We start from the raw sequence: 22,337 nt of genomic DNA on the forward strand, positions 1-22,337 counted from the left end.
GCCTCGGGGATGACTTAACAGGGACTCTCCCTTCCCTTCGAAGGGGGACTGCTGCTCTCTCTCCTAGGCTTCTTAAAGGACCAGTACTTTGGGGAACATGAAAGGTAGGGCAACAGGTCACTAGCCCAAGTGCTGAAGACGAGAGTTGTGGGATGAGTTTTCTAGGTACCCCTTTTAAGGGCAGATACGATAGCGAGGACCTCCGGTAAAGCAGCCTAAGTCCGGAGGCAGACAAGCGGGGATGCCTCGCTTAGGATTGGTTTCGTATAGAGTGGAGTCTGCCTGTCTGAGCAGAGTGAGTCCACTGTTACAGTGCCTAGCCACCACTGTAACCACTGGTAAGTCTACCCTCAGGACATGGGGTAAAACTCTACACACGGGTGGCACCCGGATGGCAGGATATCCCTGTCGAGTGAGTCCACCCTCCCCATGACTTGCCATCACGGGGATCATTGGTTAGTCTGCCCTCAGGACACAAGGTAAAACTCCATACCCCGGATATTTCCCAGGTGAAGGAACCTGCACTACTGTAGTTCTCAGACCACAGGACGACAGCCCACAACAGCCCAGAGACTAGCAGGGATGCCTCTAAGTCTCGGCTGGGAATTTATCTATCTCCCTATAGTTGAGGAACCAGTCCACAGTGTCTCGAAATATCCTATGAGTGAAATTTGACCTAAATCCCTCAAGCTTCATTTGCAGCATAGCCTGGCCCCACTACAAAGTCTGGTAATGGAGAGGTTTGGCCAGTTAACACCACCATTAAGTTTAATATTATCCCGCAGTTACACCTATTTTGCCATTTCCAAGGTAAGTGGATGGAGGATGAGGCCTCCTTAGATCAATGTGTCTTTTCCATGCATGCAAGCCTTCATGGCTCTCAGAAATGACCCTCAGCTATACCCTACCTGTAAACTAGATCTCTCTATAATTGCTTTGGAGCCTGAAAGAAAAATATACCCAAATGGAAAGACATTTCAAAAATGGGTGAATGATTTTATTAGTCCTTTGCTAACATTTGCCAATCCTTAAGATATTAATAATGACTGTCCTTGTTTTACAAATAAAGTCTTTACAAGGCCAGAGGTGTGGCTCCAGATTATCAAAGCCCACTAAATCCTTTTACCTTCCCCAAACCTCCCAGTTCATCAAAATGCTCATAAATAAACTGCTTTATGAAACCAAAGTCCTAGGACCTTTGAAATGCAAATACCTGGTCAAAAAACTCTCATCTAGGTCATCTTTTAAAGTTTCTGGGAGGTAACCCTTATTGAAGAAAAAATAACCTTAACCATCTAAGTAAATCAATTTAACTTATTTAAATTATTCCTTTTTAAATTCGTGAATTTTTAATTAGTTATTGAACATCTAGAAATTTTGAAATAACATGAATTACTAAAACACTGATTGCTAGACAAGTATTGGGTTCACCTGCTTTTGGCTTTTTATTGGGGAAAAATCTGTAAAGTGGATTTGGAATTACTGATGTAATGTCTTGTACTTTATTGAAGGTGTGTTTCTTGAAACTGAAAGTGTATTAAAATATGTTCATTAAAGTCAATCTAAAGAATGTTAATTGCTTACTGTATAGTGGACACTAAAAATCAAGGTTTCTAAGAGTTAATTTTTAGAAAAAATTATATGGTTTTGGTAACAGAAGATACAGGATATGAAAATATATTTTAAAGGAAAAGAAAAGCTAGTTCTACAGTTAGTTATTTCTGAATGGGTAAAAAGGTTTGTAAAAAAAAAATGTTAAAAGGAAATTGTATAAGCAGTAAGCCACGACAAGCAGAACAGGGAAACTGAGACAGATAAACAACAGTTTGCAGCCATCTAGTAAATCCTGTCTTCCCTAAACTAAGGACATTTCAGAGAGTGAATGGTTTGCACTTCTTCCCAACCAGCTAGCTTAAATCTCCCTACTCAGAGAGAGAGAATAGTGCCATTCGACAGCCACACCCAAGGACAAATGAAGTTGAGAGAATAAGCCTCATTATAAACTGATAAATTCTACTGAGATCATCCCCTAAATGCCCAGTCCTTAAAACCCCTCAAAATGAAGGCCCAGAGTGTGTTCCCTACATAATGAAATAAATAAGTTTAAAGATCAAAAGTTAAGCTAATACAGAGTTAGAATATGGTTCTTTTCCACTTTGTTAAAAGGGCAAGAATTTTTTTCCTTTTCAGATATAAGGGGACTTATTTTTTAAAGCAATTGGGTGTTTAAAAAAAAAAAAAAAGGCGGCCAGTGTGGTTCAGCGGTTGAGCATTGACCTAGGATCCAGGGGATCGAGGTTCGATTCCCAAGCAGGACACATGCTTGGGTTGCGGGCTTGATCCCCAGTCGGGGTCCTGCAGGAGGCAGCCGATCAATGACTCTCTCATGACTGATATTTCTATCTCTGTCTCTCTTCCTCTCTCTGAAATCAATAAAGATATATTTTAAAAATAAATAAAGCAATTGGGTGAATTATATATAGTCTCCCTACCTGATCCCTCCAGAATTTGGCAATTCTTAATGAGTGAGTCATGTCAGTACGTTTCTTTGCATGAATTCAGTAAGACCAGTTTCAAATTGTGGTTTTATTAACCAAGACTTTGACTGGAATATCATGTCTGAGAGAGAAATGCCTGGACTCTGGATGTCACCAAAAAGCCTAAGGAATGAAGAATGACTTTGAAGCCAATAAGAGCACCTTGGAGAAATGGCCTGGTACCTTGCTTGGTCATATGGTTCATGGCAGTCTCTCCAGGTAAGGAACAAAGGTTGTTTTCCGGAGAGATGGCAAGAAATTGAATTCCTCAAAGCATTTTGGGAATCTGAAGAACTTGATGACCCTGCCAGCGTGGCTCAGAGGTTGAGCACCATATGATCCAGGAGGTCCCAGTTCGATTCCCAGTCAAAGCACATGCCCAGGTTTCAGGCTCAATCCCCAGCAGGGGGCAGCCCATCAATGACTCTCATCATTTGATGTTTCTCTCTTTCTCTCCCTCTCTCTCTGAAATCAATAAAAATACATTTTAAAAAAAGAGAACTTGAGGAATTCACCCAAGTCTATAGGTACCGCAGGCAAACCTGATGGCAACGACATGGCTCAGCTTCTTTGTCCTGAGGGGCTAATTAAAGCTCAATCTTGGGATTCCATCAAAGCAGATTTTAAAAAGCCTATGTGGTCAATTGCTATTGTGTTCATGCAAACAACCAGGCCAAATTGAAACTGGACTTAATACTGTAGATAAATTGGTCTTAATTTGGCTCTTTAATATAAATGACGGTGATTTTAGTGGGGAAAATGTGTTTCAATAGACTACATGATACACAGTTGTGAATATTAGACTCTAATTCAATTAATTGTCTTCAAAATTTTACTTTTGACCTATGAATTGAACTGGATCCAGAATTTATCTAGTTTTCTTAAATATTTGGCTACAACTCTCCATGCTAATGTTTCATTTTTCTCTATCCTTTGACTGAATTTTTAAAAACTAAAAATGCCTTCTTCTTCCACCAGACCATTTGTCATAATTCTTGCTGTTCTAGCTTCTGCCCCAATAACTAAGATTTATAACAGTTTGTCCCCACCAGGTTACAAACCCTACTTGCACTCAGAGAAAGCCACCTCTAACACCATTGCCACCTTCTCCTGTGCCCAGGCCTCGTGCCTCTGACAGGGAGCAAGGGTCTCTTGTCTCTAAAGGAAAACATCACCCCCTTTCAACAGGAAGCAGCTACAGGAGAGACCCTGTGCCCCTTTTCTCTGAAAGAATTCAGAGCCCAGATCCTTGAGGGGGGATGTGATAAGCAGTTAGACAGACATGAGCAGAGCAAGGACCATGGGCTGTTCTGGCCACCATGGCCAGAAGAATATACCTAAGGAACTAACAGTAAAGGTAGAACAAGATCCCTACTGTACAGGACAAGGCCCAACAAGCTAGCCCAATAATTACGGCCCCCCCGAGTTCCCATAGAAAGAACAAACCAGTGACACTCCGGCAAGCATAACCCCATTACTCATTGTAAGACATTGTGTTTAAAGGTCCCCCCTTGTTTCCTGTACCAAAAGCTGACAGCCTGACAAATTATTGGAAACCTCTTTACTGCAGTGCCTTTGTGGTTACTGAGCATAAAGTGAGAGAAGAACTGAGGGTCAGGGCTGCAGTTCGGCTTTTACATGGGTGAGACGCCGCCAACTGTAGCTGCTGGCCAGCTAATAAAGGCCCCAAAATTCAAACACAAACTCTGGTGGTCGTCTGTCGCGGATCACCCCAGAACAGGGCCAGGTATAGAAGGTCATCAGGGTGGAAACCCCTGGATGCCTAGTAAGGGACAACTGTCAGGTGGGACTTAGACCCCAGGGTAGCCTTTCTTCCCCAACAGGTTCATCCCTAGACAGGACATTTAGGCCTCAGTTGTATTCCAGCTCCAGGCCCAGAAAAGCAGTAAAACCAGCCACAGCTGACCTCAGAACCAGCTATATTGAATGATGTCCCCCCAATCAATCAACGGAGACCATAACCCTGAAAGGACACACCTGGAAAGCTGCTGAATATTATGAGATCTTCCCCTGGGACCTCCCCTAAGATAAAACCATTAGGACTGAGGACCCAGGGATCTGGCTCCCGGGAGCATGCCTTTGCCTTTCTCTTCCCTTGCCTTCCCTTCCCTCCCCTCTCCCCTTCCCCTCCACCACCCAGGCACTTTACCCATTAGCTTCCTCAGTCCCAAGCTCCTAAAGCCCTTCCTTTGCCTCTGTAACTTGTTTCCTAAGCCCATTCCTTCTAGAAATTACTTCTTCCACCTCTGTAATTTTACCAAATAAATGTTCTCTTGCAGTTTGAGTCTTGGCTCTGAATTCTTTCCTAGCCAGAACCCAAGTACCAAGGTTTGCTGAACCCAGGTCCAGTCTGATTCCCGGTCAGACACCTGGTGCTGCTCTCTCGGCCTATGACAATTCCATTTATTTAGGTATTCTTTAACTTTTTTCCCCAACAGTTTTATAGTTTTTGGAACATAAGTTTTATACTTCCTTTGTTAAATTTATTCCTAAGTATTTTATTCTTGATGCTATTGTGAGTATAACTGTCTTCATTTTCAGTTTGCTCACTGCTACTGTATAGAAACACAACTGACTCTTGTACATTGATCTTTGCCCTGCAACCCTGCTGAACTCACTTATCAGTTCTAATAGATTTTTAATGACTTCCTTAGGTTTTCCTATACAAGATCATGTCAGCTGCAAATAAACGTATTTTTACTCTTCCTTTCCAATCTGTATGCCTTTCACTTCATTATCTTTCTTAATTACCCTAGATAATCAAATTTGAAACTGGTGACTAATTTTGATTGGGAGGTAGACACTCCTCACAAAGGAGCAGCTGCTCTGACCCTCAGAAGGACACAGCTCTCCTTCCCCCACTTCTGGTCAGTTACTCTCCGCTCACCTCCCTGCACCCCCCATCTCTGCCCTGCTGTGTCTAGGGAAGCCAACCCCTGTGGACAGAGGCACCTGTGCTCCCTTGAGGGCTGGCTGCCCCCATGTTTAACCAATGGGAGGCACAAACAGGAGAGAGGAGGGTGGGAGGAGAAAGTGTGGAGCATATCTTCCCCACTCTCTACTGGCTTTGGTGCCATAGTCCTGGCCAGGGTTGTGTCCTTCCACTATGACACACTGTCAACCCTCTCTGGAGTTTGGAGGAAACTATTTCCTCTCTTGACCCCCTCAAGCCTAGTGGTAGTAATGGCTTCCCGCTGTTGCTCTCCCTGGATGCCTGACTTGCATTGGCTGATTCAGTTTTTCAGAGTTGATGTGTGACCCTCACCATCCCTGGCCAGCCTTTACTGCTGTTCTGCTAGATACTCCCCCCCACACACACGTCCCCACAAAGGAAGGCACTGTGGGACCCCACTCAGTGTGAAAACTTGGTTCTCTGGATAAACTGAACACCAAAGTGCCAAATCCATGAGCCAAGGAGATGGTGCGGGAATTCAGTTGCAAATTATTTCCGTTCCTGAAAGGAAAAACGTAAACAGCAACCCAGACAAGATGCAACCTTGACTATGGTTGCTGCTGTTTTCTCCCCGTTCTTCCCCCTGGAAAATGTAGCCTTAGATCCCCTTGATCTGACCCTTCACTCTCTGCTTCAGAATTCAAGCACAAATCTGCGCCAGGGGCTTCCCAGAGATGGCGCCCCAGGCACCCACGAAGGCTGGGTTTTATCCTAATAATCACAGTATCATACTACTGATATTATTTGTGTGGGCTTGCTATTGAGAGCCAGTAACTGCTTTAAGTCACATGATCTCATTTAATCATCAGAAACTCTATAAGGCAGGTGTTATGGCCACAGCTTTGTAAGTAAGGAAACAGAAACTCAGGATAAACAACTTGGCCACAGTCTCAAAGCTCAAAGGCACTCTGTCTGGTCGGCCCATGGTTCCAAACTGGGCCTTAGACTCTGCCCTGCTTCCCAGGAACCACCTGTGGGTGACTTAACATCTATCACCCAATACAGGTTACTAGTTAACACCCTCTCTTCCTTGCCTGCCAGCCTCCAACTGCTCCTCCTCGACCATCCAGCTTGCCCAGGCCACTCCCGGGCCTCCACCCCGTCCAGCTGGATCAGTCACCCACATCTTGTCCCCTCTCTACCAGACTTTCTCATCACAGTCATGGGGCCCATCCTAGAGGGAGGCTGACTGAGCATGCTGCTGAGCAGAGCAAAAACTCCCCCTGGGATGTTCTGGAATTCTGCAGAAATGATCAGAGGCTCACAGACACACTGGCCTTTGCCCTGAAGGGGAGAGGAGCAAGTGACCTGCCAGGAGCTCTAGCAACAGCCCTGGGCAGGTTCTGACTGGCCAAGACTCATTTTTCTGCTTACCAGTAGCAGGCAGTGTGTTCATTTGAATAGAGGAGTTTCTCTTCAACTGGGAGAAGTCAGATTGCTGAACATTCCCTGGGGAGGAAGGAGCACCCGAGCCAAGGACGTCAGGCCTGACGGGAAAACTGGGTTTGGACAAAGGTAGTAAGTGAACTATGACAGCCCCAGGTGACAAGCTGCCTTTTCCATCTTCTCAGTCCCAATCCCAAGAGCACCTACACCAAGTCCCTTCCCAGTGCCACCTGCCCCAATCTGGAGGAAGAGGTCATGTCTTATAATAATTGCAAGAATAATTAATAAAAGCTGTACATGTCTGTTAAGTGTCGGGCCCTGGACAAGGCACCACGCAGTCATCAACACTTGTCATGTGAGTATGCTTCCATAAGACAGTTTTATTGAGCTGTAACTTACATACTATAATTATATTTAACAATGCTTTTATGGCTCTCTACAGTTTATAAGGTACTTTAACAGACACTCTCACATGCTACTAACAGCAACACCCACCAGTAGGAGGGGCAGGGTTATCTTCGTTTTACAGATAGGGAAAACGGGCTTTCCAGCTCTGTCTGCTGCCCCCACATGCCAGCACCACTTTCTGAACTCACTTTCATGCAGGATAAGGGGAAGGATGAAGGGAAAAGCAGTCAGGGTCCTGGGGGGCAGGGGGTGATGGGGTACCACAAAGAGGAGAGCAGAAGCCTAGAAGAGGAGGTGTGGCCATGTGTCCTCATTCGCTTGTGGACCCTGAGCTGCTGTGATTCCATGGAAAGGAGGGTACCTGACCTGGGCTCAGAGTCAGAAAAGTTGGGTTCAAATTCCACCTCTGCTACCATCTGGCCCAGGACCTTAGGATCACTCTACCTCCAGCATTGGTGTGATACTGTGAGATCTCAGAAATATATAATTCTGTTTTTGTGCATAGTTCCTGGCACAGAGCTCCTAAAACCCTGGTAATTTCCTGAGGGGCAGGAGAGACAGGAGCATCTTTTGTTATTCATAATAAACCAACCAGACCTGAGTTTGTGTTAATGAGATGACTCAGGTGGGTCCCTGGGTAGCTTCAGGGTGGGGGGGCTGGTTGACAGAGGAACCAACTTTGAGATTAGTGGGTTGGAGGGGTGGGGGTAAGGCCTGAGTTATCACCAATGGCAAATCTTGCCTACATAATGGAGCCTCCAAATGAATTCTAAAGGATGTGGTTCAGAGACATTCCAGGGTGGTACAGGCATCCATGTACTGGGAGGGCAGTGAGCCCCAACTCCACAGGGACAGGAGCACCTGCACTGGGGACCCTCCCAGGTCTCACCCTATGCACCCCTGCATCTGGCTGTTCATCTGCATCCTTTATAATAAACTGGTAACAGTAAGTAAAACACTTTTGAGCTCTGTGAGCTGCTTTAGCAAATCATCAAAACTGAGGAGGGGATCACGGGAATGTCTGATTTAGAGCCGATTGGTCAGAGTTCAGGAGGGAGGCCTGGACATGAAACTGGCATCTGAGGTAGGGACAGTCTGTGGGACTGGGCCTCTCCCCTGTGGAGTCTGCACCAACTCTGGGTAGTGTCAGAACTGAACGGAACTGTAGCTCGCCCAGCTGGTATCTACAAAGAATGGGAGAACTGGTTGGTGTGAGGAAAAAGCCCATGTACTTGGTGTCCGAAGTTTATGAGTGGGGGGAAGGGGGACATCTGTAATACTTTCAACAATAAACATAGCCCAGCCGGGCATGGCTCAGCGGTTGAGCGTCGACCTAGGATCCAGGCGATTGGGGTTCGATTCCCCGTCAGGGCAAATGCCCGGGTTGCGGGCTCGATCAATGACTCTCTCATCATTGATGTTTCTATCTCTCCCTCTCCTTTCCTCGCTCTGAAATCAATAGGGATATATTTAAAAAAACAAAACAAAAAACAATAAAGATAAATATTAAAAAGAAAGTTTATAAGTAAAAAACTGTTACAAATCTGTCAGTCCGTCTATAAAATGTCTTAATCCTCCAGCACAGAAGGCTGACAATTAGGCAGCCTGTCATATGTGATGCTGCAGACAGTCCCTTCAGTTTCATAAGCTATAGACCACGATACACACTCAAAGGGCGATGATTAGGTTTCATGCCAGAGCAGCCATGTTCACTGAGCAATTGTGGTCCCCAACACACTGAGGGACTGAGGATTACATAAAGCACGGCCTCTGCCTTCAGGAAATGCTTCATCTGCTGAGGAGACAAGGCTAGCACACCCAAAACACAAGGAATATTGAATGCCTACTACATGCAAAGACACTGCTTTGAGAGGAAAAGGCAATGGGGAGGGCTAAGCAATTGAGGAGAGCTAAATAAAATATCAAGGAGGGTACCTGACCTGGGCTCAGAGGAAAGAGCCTGGCGCACGGGTGTCAGCACCTGCTAAGTGGGTGGGCAGGTGGTGAGAGGGAACAGCAGAGGTCAACAGTCTTCTCCCTGCAAGCACGGACTAGGTTAGAGTGAGGGTCAGGGTCGGGTGGCACCAAGCGGATGCTGATCAGATGAGAAGTCTGGTGTGGAACCAATGGAAGGTGAAGCTGAAGAGGTTTAGTGAAATGGTTAAGTGAAGAAAAAGCATTCATTCGTTCATTCATTCAATACTGACTGAGCCTTTGCAATGTGCCAGGTAGTGTTAGGCACTGGAGATACAACTGAACAAGAGAGAAGAGGTCCCTGCCCTCATGAAACTGACATTTCATTCCAGTCAGGAGATCAAGTGCACAAACAAGATTATTCCAGACCCGTCCTGATTAGAAAGTGCTGATTGTCTCCATGTACAGACTCCCTCCTGATGACAGATGTCACTTAGAGAAGTGACAAAGAGCAGAGCCATATCCCTCCATCCCTGGTCCGGAACACCAGAGACAAAAGGCACATCCCTTACCAACATTTGGGACAAGGCAGAGGTAAATGTGTGTCCCTCCCTCTCACCTGTGCCTGGAGCCACACACAGGCAGGGCCAGTTCCTTTCTTCTTGAATTTCTATCCCATGACTTGGGAAGGAGTCTGGCCTATTTGCCGTTGAAGATAAGAACCAGAGCCATTTGGGCCCTTATCAGTTTCTCCTCCCCTTGAATGGAGGGAAAGGTTTTCTTCTAAGCAAAGGGGGAAAGTTCCCTCCTTTTAAATCTAACAGTGAGTCCTGTTCAAGTGCCAGCAATTTGGTCTCCCAAAGGTGGGCAGTTACATGCTTTCCCTTCAATGCTGTCTAGGATATGATCACAAACGCACATCTTGGAGAGAGCTGATCTTGGCCCTTCGGCTTCCCAGATTCCTTACCAAGAGTTACCTAGTAGCTCTTGTGAGCTACTGGTCTGGTCTGACTTCGTTAGCAAGGTTTTTAAATGCTTGAAAATACTATTAAGCCCACCCCAATCAATTCATTTAAGGTGGCGTTATCCCAACAACCACGCAGACAAGAGCAGGCCTTTCCTGAAGGGATGACAGGCCTGTCTGCAGCTCCAGAGCATTTTGTCAAGGCCCAGGTGGCGAAGGAGCTGAAGCACAGCATTGGTGGAGGGGTTGGCACTGGGCCCCTTGCCTTGTGCTGGACTCAGAGCAGACCCTTTGTTCTGGCCACCATGGCCAGAAGAATATACCTAATGAACTAACAGTAAAGGTAAAACAAGATCCCTATTGTACAGGACAAGGCCCAACAAGCTGGCCCAATAATTACCGCCCCCCCCCCCCACCCCTGAGTTCCTATAGAAAAAACAAACCAGTCACACTCCGGCCAAGCATAACGCCATTACTCATTGTAAAACATTGTGTTTAAATCACCCCTTTTATGTTGCTAAAGGTCCCCCCTTGTTTCCTGTAACAAAAGCTGACAACCTAACAAATTCTTAAAAACCCCTTTACCGCAGTGCCTTTGTAGTTACTGAGTATAAAATGAGGGAAGAATTAAGGGTGAGGGCTGCAGTTCGGCTCTTACATGGGTGAGACGCTGCAACTGTAGCCGCTGGCCAGCTAATAAAGGCTCCAAAAATTCAAACACAAACTCTGGTGTCGTCTGTCGCAGGTCACCCCAGAACACCTTCCCTGACCCCTGGCAGCTTCACCACTTCCATGGGAGACCCCAGTCACGGGAACCATGTGACCTTTCCCCCAGCTGTTACCACCACCCCAAGGCATTCTGGACCAGAGCTCTGGGACCCATGGCCCATCTTCTCTGCCCCCAGCATCTCAGACAGAACCCATTTTCATTGTCAAGTAAAGTTGGCTACCTTGGGCTCCTAGGCACTGCCCGGCCCTGACCAGAACTGGCCCCACAGGCCTGTGAGCAATGATCCAGCCCACCCCTCCCCTGAACTCCTGTCTCTAAGGACATTCCCAGAACCCCTGTGCCCTCTCCTCTCCAAATAACTAGGAGGCTGCCAAGTTCCAGAGGAAAGAGAAACAAAGGGCCACAGTGTGCAACCCCCGCCAGGACATGTGCTTCGCGAGGCCTCTGAAAGGTGGTCCTCTTACCGTGGCAGCGGTCTGCAGAGCTCCAGAGAGGCCACACTACTCCTGGTGCTGGGACACCCAAATCTGGCGCTCTGCCTGCTGCCTGTTTATAACTGATGTTTTAACTTGGGCCTCTGTCAATGACTTCCCAGAACTGCCCTCTCCCCTACAGCTCAGAGGACAGCCGCTGCTTGTGAGCCAATCTCTGGCTCGGGGTAGACCTTGAACATACTGTTTGAGGGAAGAAAAAAACAAAACCAGGTCAAGAGTGAACTGGAAAGGGATGGTCAACAGCCACTGCCTATGGATTCTGGCGGGCCAATGGAAGGCAGTGGCATTTGGGTTTTACAATAGTAGGAGAGCCAGGACCAGGGAGGGAGAGCCAGCCAAAAGAGAGGGCTTCTGGCCCAAGAAAAGGAGCGGAAGATCCAATGGGAGAGGAAAAACTGAGGAGTCTGATGTCCTCCTCTTCCTGCTGAGACCTTGATATGCCTGAGGATGCCCCGAGAAACTGGTGACATCATGGTCCTTTCTCCCCAGGGGGTTAGGACACTGGATTCCTCATGAAGGGACATGTCACCTAGTGCCTCTTGTGAGCCTTTGGCCTGGTCTGACTTCATTAGCAAGATTCTTAAATGCTTGAACATACTATTAAACCCACCCAGATCAATTCATTTAATGGGGTATTATCCCAACAACCACACCAGTCAAAAACAGGAATAGAATTCCTACCCACTGGGCATCACCCCACTATCGCCAAAATGAAAACCAAACCAGGCCCTGGCTGGTGTGGCTCAGTTGGCTGAGCATCATCCCATGCACCAAGAGGTCGCCAGGTTGATTCTCAGTCAGGGCACATGCCTGGGTTTCAGGCTTGATCTCCAGTAGGGGGCATGCAGGAGGCAGCTGATATATGTTTCTCTCTCTCTCCCTTTCTCTCTCTCTAAAATCAATAAAAACATATTTTAAAAAATAGCAACAACAACAAAAAACCAGGCTGAGCTCTGACAGGAGTTCTTGGAGAAAACCCAGTCAATAACTCACTGTTCTGTCTTTGCTTAGCTTCCTGAACCTGAGGTTAATTAGTCAGAGAGGGCCTCCCTGGTTCAGAGTGTTCACTGCCTGACAGGGCAGGCGGCATCCAGAGAAGTGGGTTGGCTGAGCCTGCCAATGAAACGCAGGCACCTGATGGGGCAGAGGGCCTAAGTCAGGAGAGGTCCAAATGCACAGGCATGTCCAGGAGACCTACCAGTTAAATGAAAACTCAGTGTGGGAGGGAACTTGTCCATTCTCAGGTCCAGGGTGCTGACCACACAGGTACTTCTGATTTCACCTCTTCTCCATCTTTCTCCAGAGCTGACAAACAGCTTTCTGCTTCCTCTCTAGCCCACCAAAGAAGGGTACTAACCACTAATAAATCCTGACAAAGGCAGAGAGCAGGATCCCAGAAGATGAGTACAGAGCGACACCCGCCTGAGGTGCCCCCAGAATCAGGAAGAGAGTCGGTTGGAACACCAAGGTAGCAACCAGCAGTCCCTGCTTGTGGCACTCCGCCTTCCGAGCTGGGGCTGCCCTGTCCTCCCCTCGTATCGGGAAAGGCACCCGGTGCTTTTTCCCTACTGAAGGCAGAGAGGTGCCACTGACACCCATATCCGCTCTGAGACTGGCCATCTGATTGGTGACCTGCTGGGTGGGTGAGCTGGAGGGAACCGTCAGCACCAGGTGGGCAAACAGGCCCCAGCCTCATCCAGGAGAAAGGACAGGAGCAAGAATGATGTGAGGGGCATTTCTACAGCATAAAATCTTAGTCTATTTTTTCAAGTGCTTTCCATACCTTACCTCAATCTCCCTATACCACTGGCAAAAAGCCAGGATAGGGACATTTATCCCACTGATGGAGGAGAGGTGAAACCCTCAGGACATGAGTGCAAGAAACAGATTCCCAGGTCCAGATCTAAGAAGGAAAGTCCGAGACTACTTGGGAAAAGGTACAAGCTCTGACTGAATAACTGTGGGTAGGAATTCATTGAAAACAGGAAAATGGGGACCCTTCACCAGATGCTCTGGATGTGCCAGTGACACAGAGGTAGGTCACACCTGAATCTCAGAGGATGGGCCAGGCATGAGAGAAAAGCAGGACGCTGGACTTGATCTCAGATATGCTATATGTGACCTTGGGCAAGTCATTTAACATCCAACTCTCAATACTGTCATTTGTAAAATGGGGATTAACAACACACACCTTGCAGGCTTGTTTGTGAGAGCGCAATGGATCTGGTTATTATGAATAACCAGTTTCTATTTCTAACTGTTTTTCTCATAAAAGTCGAACCTTCTTCATGAGAGACGTGGGCAGACAGAAAGAAGAAATTATACTAACATTCTACTGTTTCTCCAACTTCTGTTAAACTCCCAACACTGAAGAGCTCAACAAAAGGACAAGGGCCAGGGAGAGACTGGCGGTCATATGGGTTCAGGTGGTTGGGCACGTACCCTCCTCTCTCCAGAGTCTTCTCCTGGACACCTTTTGGCAGCCCAGAGGAACTGTGAAATCTGGTACCTTTCTCCTCATGGTTCCCAGTATCTGGGAGGAGATCAAGGAAGCAAGTCACCTAGCTCTGAGTGAGAATAGTCCCGGAAGTAGAATCCTATGTTCTGAGAGGGAGAGGATCTGAGAGGAGAGGATCTGAGAGGCTGTAGGTCTTTGCTTGGGTTTCCCTAGGGCCTGAGGGGACTGGAAACAACTTCTAGTGGCACTGATGCCACCCCTCATGGGACACTTCTCCTGGGCCCCAGCCACCTCTGCTCATGCTCATTTCATGGAGGTCAGGCAGAAGAACAGTAACCTCCAGAACACCTCCAGATGAAAAGCGAGGTGAGAGCTGTCCCTGTCTTACTCAACTCTGCCTGTACTGGGCATTTCACAGACTGTTACTGGACTGGACCAAAAATAGCAGCAGCAGCAGCACCATGTGTTCTGTGTAGCCCAGTGCAGCCTGCCTGGTCTCCATCAGCAATGGGGGCAGATTGAGAGAGGCATGGTCCCACCCTCACAGTCAGGGAAGTCATTACACATTTAAACAAAGACATGAAATAAACTGTACAGTACAGCATGGTGATTATCGTTAACAATACTACATTTTACATTTGAAAGTTGCTAAGAGAAATCTTAAAAGCTCCGGTCACAAGGAAACAAACTGAAACTATGTCAGGTGATGCATGTTATCTAGGCTTACTGCGATCATTTATCAATATATACAAATATCAAATCATTATGTTATACACCTGAAACTAACATAATATGTCAATTATTTCTCAATTTAAAATATAAAAAAGAAGAGGATGAAGTGTGGTGGGTACTACCATAAAGAAATAAGCAGGTAGGGTGAGGGCCTATGAAGCAATTGTCAGCTCTAAGCTGGTGGTGGGAGAAGGGGAATTGGGTACCAGGAAAAGCATCACAGTGATAAGGCTGACAGATGAGGAGATTGACAGGTAGACTGACAGGGAAGGCGGAAGGGGAAGATGGAGCGGTATGATGGGGGTGCCACCAGGCTTTGTGTGTTCACAAGCCCTGTGTTGCCTGGAGTGGCTAAGGCACCAGGTGACAGAACAAGGCTGGGAAGAAAGGCAACCCCCCACCCATCATAATGTAATAATCTATATCATTGTTTTCAATCTAAGCAGCACATCCAGCATCAACAAATGCAGCAATTAACCTTCTGCACAGCTGTGAAATACTCCAAGGCCACCAATTACTACTACTTTATAGATGTTTTCTTTATCTTAGGAAAACAGAAATGAAGGAGGGTAAGGGTCCAGCTCAGTTAAACTGAAGGCAAAGTCATCCACTGCTGCCTGGCCCATGGGTTGCTCAGATGTGGAAACAGCATTGCCAACTCTGGGTATGACAGAGAGACCAGGCTTCCTGTCAGCGACTCCAAGCAGGAACTACATGAGACTGCACTTGGCACTAAGGTTGGGGACATGGCCAACAAGAAGCAGATGTTGCATCTGTCCCTGACTTTTGTCTCACACCACCAGGGCAACTGAACCCCTCAATTACCCCAAATCTAGTCGCAGAGGCATTGAGGTTCTGACATTTATGGAGCAAAGCAGGCAGATAGAGTGTTTTTCACCTATTCAAAAAGCATGTAAGGAATGCCCATGGGTAACAAAAATTATGCCCAGCACTATGAAAAACCACACAGGGTGATGTATCTGTTTAAAATACACTGTAAAAATTCACCATGTGGATGGTGCAGGCAAGACCTACACATAGCAAATTAGCTTCCACGATCAGTGAATCACCACAGGAAAGACAGTGCCGCAGGGTGTGGGATCACATGGGCTGTTTCCAGGCCTCTATTGTCTCTTCACCACCCCCAGAAAAGTGCAGCAAGCCCACCACTTTGAGATACCAGCTCCAGGCCAATGAGTAAATGCTTCTGGATTGATTCAACCCAACCCGAGTATTGATGAGCCTCACATTTCCAAGAAAGGCCCCATTCCCTTCCTTCTCCCCACAGCTCCCCTCTCCGGCACCGCAGCTTCAGTTCTGGGAACTGTGTGGAACTGTGGCTCCCACTCCCTGCGTAATTCATGAACTCTTTGACTTGGGAGCTTACGTGACCCTCTGAACCTTAGTTTCCTGATCTATAAAATGAAAACGGACCTGAGACATCTTGTGGAGTTGCACTGAGAACTCAATGAGGCCATGAACTTCTGAAATACCTTGGAGCCTAGCACATTACAGGTGCCCAGAAGTGACCCCGATGGTCAGCCCTCATGACAGCCTTAATCCTCCTCTTTCCATCCCACCCTGGGCTCCAGATTAGAGAGGCAGAGCAAAGACGCCACTGGGGACCAAGAGGAGAGTCAGTCCCACGCAGGACGACGACTGGTAGGAGCAGTGGGCTGTGAATCAGGAAAACCCTGGTCCCACCTGTCACCACGAACCAGTGCTGTGCCGAGAGACAAGTCACCATGCACTCTGGCTTCAGTTTCTTCAGCCGTGAGGCCAGGGGTAATAATGCCCAGGCCTCCTTCACAAGCGCAGTGTGGACAACAATAACCATCAACTCTTTAGCGCAGGGCACTGTGCCACCAAAGTGCCAGGCCCTATGAGGACCCAGTCTAGATGGGAAGGAGAGGGGGAGGAGGGGTTAAACACAAAGTTAAATCAATATACAGTGAGACAAACATCAAAAAAATTAGACACTGAGAAATAAATTTAACAAATGAAGTGTAGGACTGATACACCGAAAAATACAAAATATCACTGAAAGAACTTAAACCTAAACACAACCTCATGTTCATTAATCAGAGACTTAATACTGTTAAGACAGCAATACTCCCCAAATTGATGTACAGATTCAATGCAATCCCTATAAAAAATTGCAGCTTACTTTATTTGCAGAAATTGACAAGATGATCCTAAAATTCACATGGGAATACAAAGAAACAGGAACAGCGTCATCTGTGCACCAAAAGGTTGCTGGTTTGATTCCCAGTCAGGGCACATGCCCGGGTTGTGGGCTCTATCCCTGGCAGGGGGCATACAGGAGGTAGCTGATCAATGTTTTGCTCTCACATCAATGTTTCTCTCTCTCTGACCCCTTCCTTCCTCTCTCTCTCAAATCAATTTTTTTTAATATATATTTATTTTTTATCTTTATTTTTTTTAAATATATCTTTATTGATTTCAGAGAGAGGAAAGGAGGGGGAGAGAGAGATAGAAACATCAATGATGAGAGAGTCATTGATCGGCTGCAGCCCGCGACCCGGGCATGTGCCCTGACCGGGAATCGAACCTCGATCACCTGGATCCTAGGTCGATGCTCAACCGCTGAGCCATGCCCGGCCGGGCTAATATATATTTTTTAAAAGATAAAATAAAAAACAAGCAGCCTTCTTCACTCTGTGACATAAGCAGAGGTATTGGAGTTGAGTGAAGAATGGATGTGACTCCTGTAGAGTAAGGACAGATGGGCTGACCTCAATGCCCTCCAACTGACAGCCCTAAAGGGCCTAGGAGTTTCAGCTGAACAGATTGCTTCCTGTGCTTTCAAGTCTAAAGTTTTCTGCTTGTTTTCTCTCTGCCCCCGCACCACCTTCCCATTCTTTGATCTCAACACAAGAGGTACCTTCGATTCTTGGGATTGTTTTCCTGCTTCCACACTAGAGAGGGAGAAGCGATGAGCGAGCATGGTTGAGGAGAGAGCAAGAAGGCAGGAAGGAAAAGAAAGAGGGTAGCTAGTACCATCACCTTGCCTTGCCCAGTTCGCCCAGGGGCGGGGAATGTAGGGAACTTGCCCACCAGTTCTCAGTACTCCCACCACATTCCCTTGCTGCCAATTCAGAGCTGGCCTGGATTCCTGCCAACTAGCCCCTTGGTCCAATGTTAACAAAGGGGCTTTTCCCTCTTCTCCTCCCAAGGCTAAGGTCTCCATAGGGAAGGCCCCTTCTCTCAGCACCTGTTATTACCTCCCACCCAGCAGCAACCAACATAGGACCCAGGTTGGCTCAAAGCCCTATCCTCCCAGGATATTCAGTAAGACAATGTGAAGCCGGGGTGGTAACGGATTTCTCCTTGGAGACTAGACTGTTACAACTGCAGCAGCAGAAAAGCCTCTGGCCTGGGGAGCCAGATGCAGAAAACAAAGTGCCATTCAGGTCCCAGGGACAAACAATAGGTCCTTATTCTCTTCTGGTCCAGGCCAAAAGCTGCTAAGCAGAGCTGGAGGGCCCAAAAGGTAGCCCTTGGAAAAGGCTGCCCCTAGGATGTGAGGTGCCCCAGGCAAATATTTGGGGGGAATCCCCTCATCTATATAAAAAATTTGAGTCACTCAAAATTAGTGTCAGCACCATTTTGGCGGCCCAATGACATGATCCTACAAAAGAAACACTGTGGCCATCACGAGGAGCTGCCCTCTTGGAACTGGGCCCAGATATGAGGCCCTGGGACAACCCTGTAGGACATCTGGTTGGCTCCGCACAGGATAGAGTGTTGAGACCATCCCAAAGGAGCCAATGTGATCCCAGGCTGGGTTTGGAAGGCCCAGTCAGAATGGCACTGGAGGGGGACTTCCAAGATTTAGAGGGAGGTACTCCAAAGTACTCCCCCCGCCCCCAGCTGCAGAATCTTGACTGGGGCCACATGTGCCCAGGCCTAAGAGGGGTACTGACCCTGCTGACACAGCCACAGTGGTGGGCTTGAAGGGTTAAGACAGCTAGCTTTGAAAAATGAATCTAGGAACGCACAACCCTTTTTGTTTCGGGGTCACCTAGGCAACCCCAGGGCTATGGGGTGCCAAGGCGGTTTGTTTTGAATTTCATACCTCCTCCCTGCCCATTCTCTCTCAGTAAGTTCAACAGGTAAGAGGCCAGGAAGAAAGACACCAAGAAGACTTTGCTGGGGGTTCTTCGAGGGGAAGACTGAACCTGGTCAGAAGTATTTGCTCCACAAATGTGAGGAAAGAATAAAACCTGGCAATCCACAAACCGAGAGTCCGCTGCGAGCCAAAAAAGCATTTCATTCAACTTGAAACTGGCCTGTCCCCTTGGGACCTTTCTGCCATCACCTCAATGACACCACAGGGCAAGTTAAGAGTAGTGCCACCCAGGATCCTAGGATGTGTTCATGGGAAAGGGCTCACCAGGTCAACAGCTCCAGGAACCAGACTCCAGCCAGGGACAGCGGCTGCCATAGCTGCTCCAACCCTCTAAGGCAGGATAGTAAGAAGCTAGGAAAACTCCTTAGCAAGTGGGATGGGGAAACTGAGACAGATGGCTGATTCAGACTGGCCCCATCCAGCACCCTTACTCACCTGCCTCCTTCTCCCTTGCACGGCCACTCCCTTAAGCATTAAGCGCTCAGGACAACAAGGTTCTGATCAGCATCAAATAATCTTAGGAAGAAAGCCTTGGGTCTGTTGACCACAGAGACAGAGTTTTGGTCAAACTAGAAATAGCATCTAGGCCTCAGTGGTGTTTTAGCTCCAGGCCCAGAAAACAGCAAAACCAGACAAAGCGATACCATAGGTGACATCAAGGACCAGTGCAATGGCCAATGACCCTACCATAGCACCAACCAATCAGTAGAGACCACGACCCTAAAAGGACACACCTGAAAAGCTGATGACTATTCTATTGAAATTCTCCCCTGACACCCCTAAGATTCCTGACTTTAGAAAACAGATAAAAACCCTTAAAAGGCGCAGCATGTGCTCTGTCTCTCTAGAGCATGCCTGCACCTCCCACCCCCCTTTTAAATTTTTTATTTTTAGAGAGAGGAAGGAAGAGAGTGAAAGAAACATCAATTTGTTGTTCTACTTATTTATGCATTGATTGGTTGATTCTGGTATGTGCCCTGACTGGGTATCAAACCGCGACCTTGGCATATTGGGACAAGGCTCTAACAGACTAAGCTATTCGGCTAGGGCTACCCACCCCCTTCTTTGCTCTTTCTCCAATAGCACTTCTTTTGCCTCAGTAACTTGTTTTCTGAGTCCACACAGCCCAACTGGCTCACTTCTTCTGTCTCTCTGACTTTCTAAAGGGCCAAGGCAGCTCCGCCTAGGCTCACTCTTGTTGCCATGATCTTGCCTCGTCTATCTTAAGCCATTCCTTTGCTTCACTGTCCCCAGCTTTAATAAACATACTCTCAAAATCACCTGGACTCGTTTTGTGACATCTTTCTTACACAAAGTCATAGACCTGAGAGTCCACATCGTCAGTAACACTCCATTCTGGTTCACAGAGAGTTTTGAGTCGCTGAAACCTGTCTAAGGTTTCCTGTGTTCTGCCAAGATCCACACCCAGCCACTGTCAACTGGAGAGGCAGATAAATGCCCAGGGACAGGCTTCCCTGGCCCACCCGCTGGGTGAAGGCATGCTTCTTACCCTCCATGCTCTCCTTTGCAGCACTTATCACCACTGTAATTAAAAAGTAACTGGCATTCCACCAGGCTCCCCTGAGGATGGGAGATCAGGCTCAGTCTTTCTGGTTCCCTGCTGTGTCTCCAGCACGTAGAACAGGGTGAGTGCCCAAAGGGTTGCAGAGCAAATGCAAGTCTCTCTCAGCTACCCAGTGGCCTCCTGAAGCTGAGGGCCAGCTGCATACCACTCCTCACCCAGTGACCATCCAGAGACCAAGGGTTCCAGGGGTGATTCAGCCCTGCCCTTGGTGGGAGCTACTGGGAGAATGGCAACAGGACTCCTGGAGCCTCACTCATGGGAAGTGATTCCTGGGGGGGGGGGGGGGGGGGCGGGGCAGTGTGCCAGGTTCCAAGACAAATGTCCTGAAGTCTCTTGCTAAACGAACCAAGACTGTGATATTGTAATTTGTAAAAAATTATTTGGTCATTCAGATAACCCAAATATACTTCCCATATATATATGGTTCTGGTTCAAAACCCTCCTAATTTTGCCAAGTGTTGAGAGTAAAAGAGGTGTATTTTGTTATGTTAATGAGGTGACTTTTGGAAAGCGCCTAAGAATGGGGCTGCTTACCAAAGGTGCCACCATGAGATTACAGGGTCAGAACCTTCAGTTCCTTCCCCACTTCCCACCCCTACCCACACCCACCTCCAACCTCTTCCAGGGAGGGGAGAGGGGCTAGAGGTTGGTTGAATCAATTGCCAGTGATTTAATCAATCATGCCTATGCAATGAAGTCTCCATAAAAAACAAGAGGATGGATTCGGAGAGCTCCAGGGTGGTGAACATGTGAAGATTTGGGGAAAGCAGTGCGCCTGGAGAGAGCATGGAAGCTCTGTGCCCATTCCCACATACCTGGCCCAATCTATAGCAGGTTGGTCAGAGCACAGGTGAGAGCCTGGGCTTTGTCTGGCTTCTAAGTGTGTGTGTGTGGGGGGGGTGTCTTGCAGGACTGAGCCCTTAACCTGTGGAATCTGATGCTGTCTCTGCGTAGATAGTGTCAGAACTGAGTTTGTTTGTTGGTGCAGGGGGGCACTCCCTCGACTTCACGTTGTAATTGGGCCTGGGAACCCTAAGGAGGGTAATCAGGTAGAAGTACTGGCTGCGAAACAAGTATGGGGAAGGGAAGGCTGGTTCCAATCCTCTGAGGCCCCAGATTCTATTCAGTCTCCCACTTCTTTCTAGGTCCTTGCCTAAGCTATTGCTCTCAACTTGTAGCATCTCATGCTCAATGCTAATTAAGCTCCCTCCCCACAGTAACTCAGTCTCTCTCCCTCAATGCTCTTCATAACTTCATACAGTTACCTCCCACAGGTCCCTCCTCCTCTTCATCCCCTAAAACAAACACACCAACCTGCATTTCTTTTAGCCACTAATAGATTCTACTGGTGGTGGGACTGGCAAGAACAAACAACCTTTGCATGCAGGGGCCCATGCCTCCTCCCTGCTCTGCTTTCAATCCCCAGGCTTTCTGTGTATGGCCCCGCTCTCTGGGGAAAGCACTGGTTCTCATTCACCTCAGTCAGATCGGTCCTTACCGAGCGACCCCACCATTTGACCCAGACCACTGTCTTCCCTTAGCAATGTGTAGGCCAGGTTCACAGCTGGGGACAGAAGGCCAGTTCTGCTTGTTGACAAGCAGTTTTATACACGTAGTCTGTGCTCTTAATGAGGTTAAGAGCCTTACTTCTCAAGTGGCATGGCTGGCTAGAGGCAGTGAAATAGCTCACCCACTGTCAGGCCTGGGACCGAGGCTTACTCGTTTTGATATCCCAAATTTGGCAGAGCAGGGGACCAAGTAGGCACTGAGTCAATGTTTAAAGAACTAATAAACCCTATTGGGAGAGAAACACGGCCTCACAGAATGTACATGACATCTGGCAGCAGAACACCTGGATCCCAGGTGGGGGTTCTTCATGACCTCAGGCAAATCATCTGCAAAATGATGACCCAAACTCTCTTAGGAATGTATGTGAAAGTCCTTCACTTACTGTAAAGGGTTGGTGTGTACAGGTTTTCCACCGTGATTGTTAGCTATAGTT

The 22,337-nt window shown here is 47.5% G+C and overlaps 1 protein-coding gene across 9 annotated transcripts in view; it reads right to left on the reverse strand.

The window, feature by feature from the left end:
- Positions 1–22,337, reverse strand: part of PC (pyruvate carboxylase) — a 75,374-nt gene that overhangs the window by 34,547 nt on the left and 18,490 nt on the right. The window contains exons 1-3 of one of the 9 annotated variants that reach the window (XM_081154934.1): positions 11,378–11,450; positions 9,246–9,343; positions 6,886–6,960 (exon numbers count right to left, since the gene is read on the reverse strand). The exons of 2 other annotated variants lie outside the window; for them this stretch is intronic. The gene's annotated coding sequence lies outside the window, so the exon portion shown is untranslated. Of the gene's footprint in view, positions 1–6,885; positions 7,011–9,245; positions 9,344–11,377; positions 11,452–22,337 lie in introns of those variants that run through there. 6 more of the 9 variants (XM_081154938.1, XM_081154942.1, XM_081154937.1 and 3 more) reach the window with 6 other exon arrangements.

This window comes from Miniopterus schreibersii, assembly GCF_964146895.1.
Source record: "Miniopterus schreibersii genome assembly, chromosome: 12".
Lineage (NCBI taxonomy): Eukaryota > Metazoa > Chordata > Mammalia > Chiroptera > Miniopteridae > Miniopterus > Miniopterus schreibersii.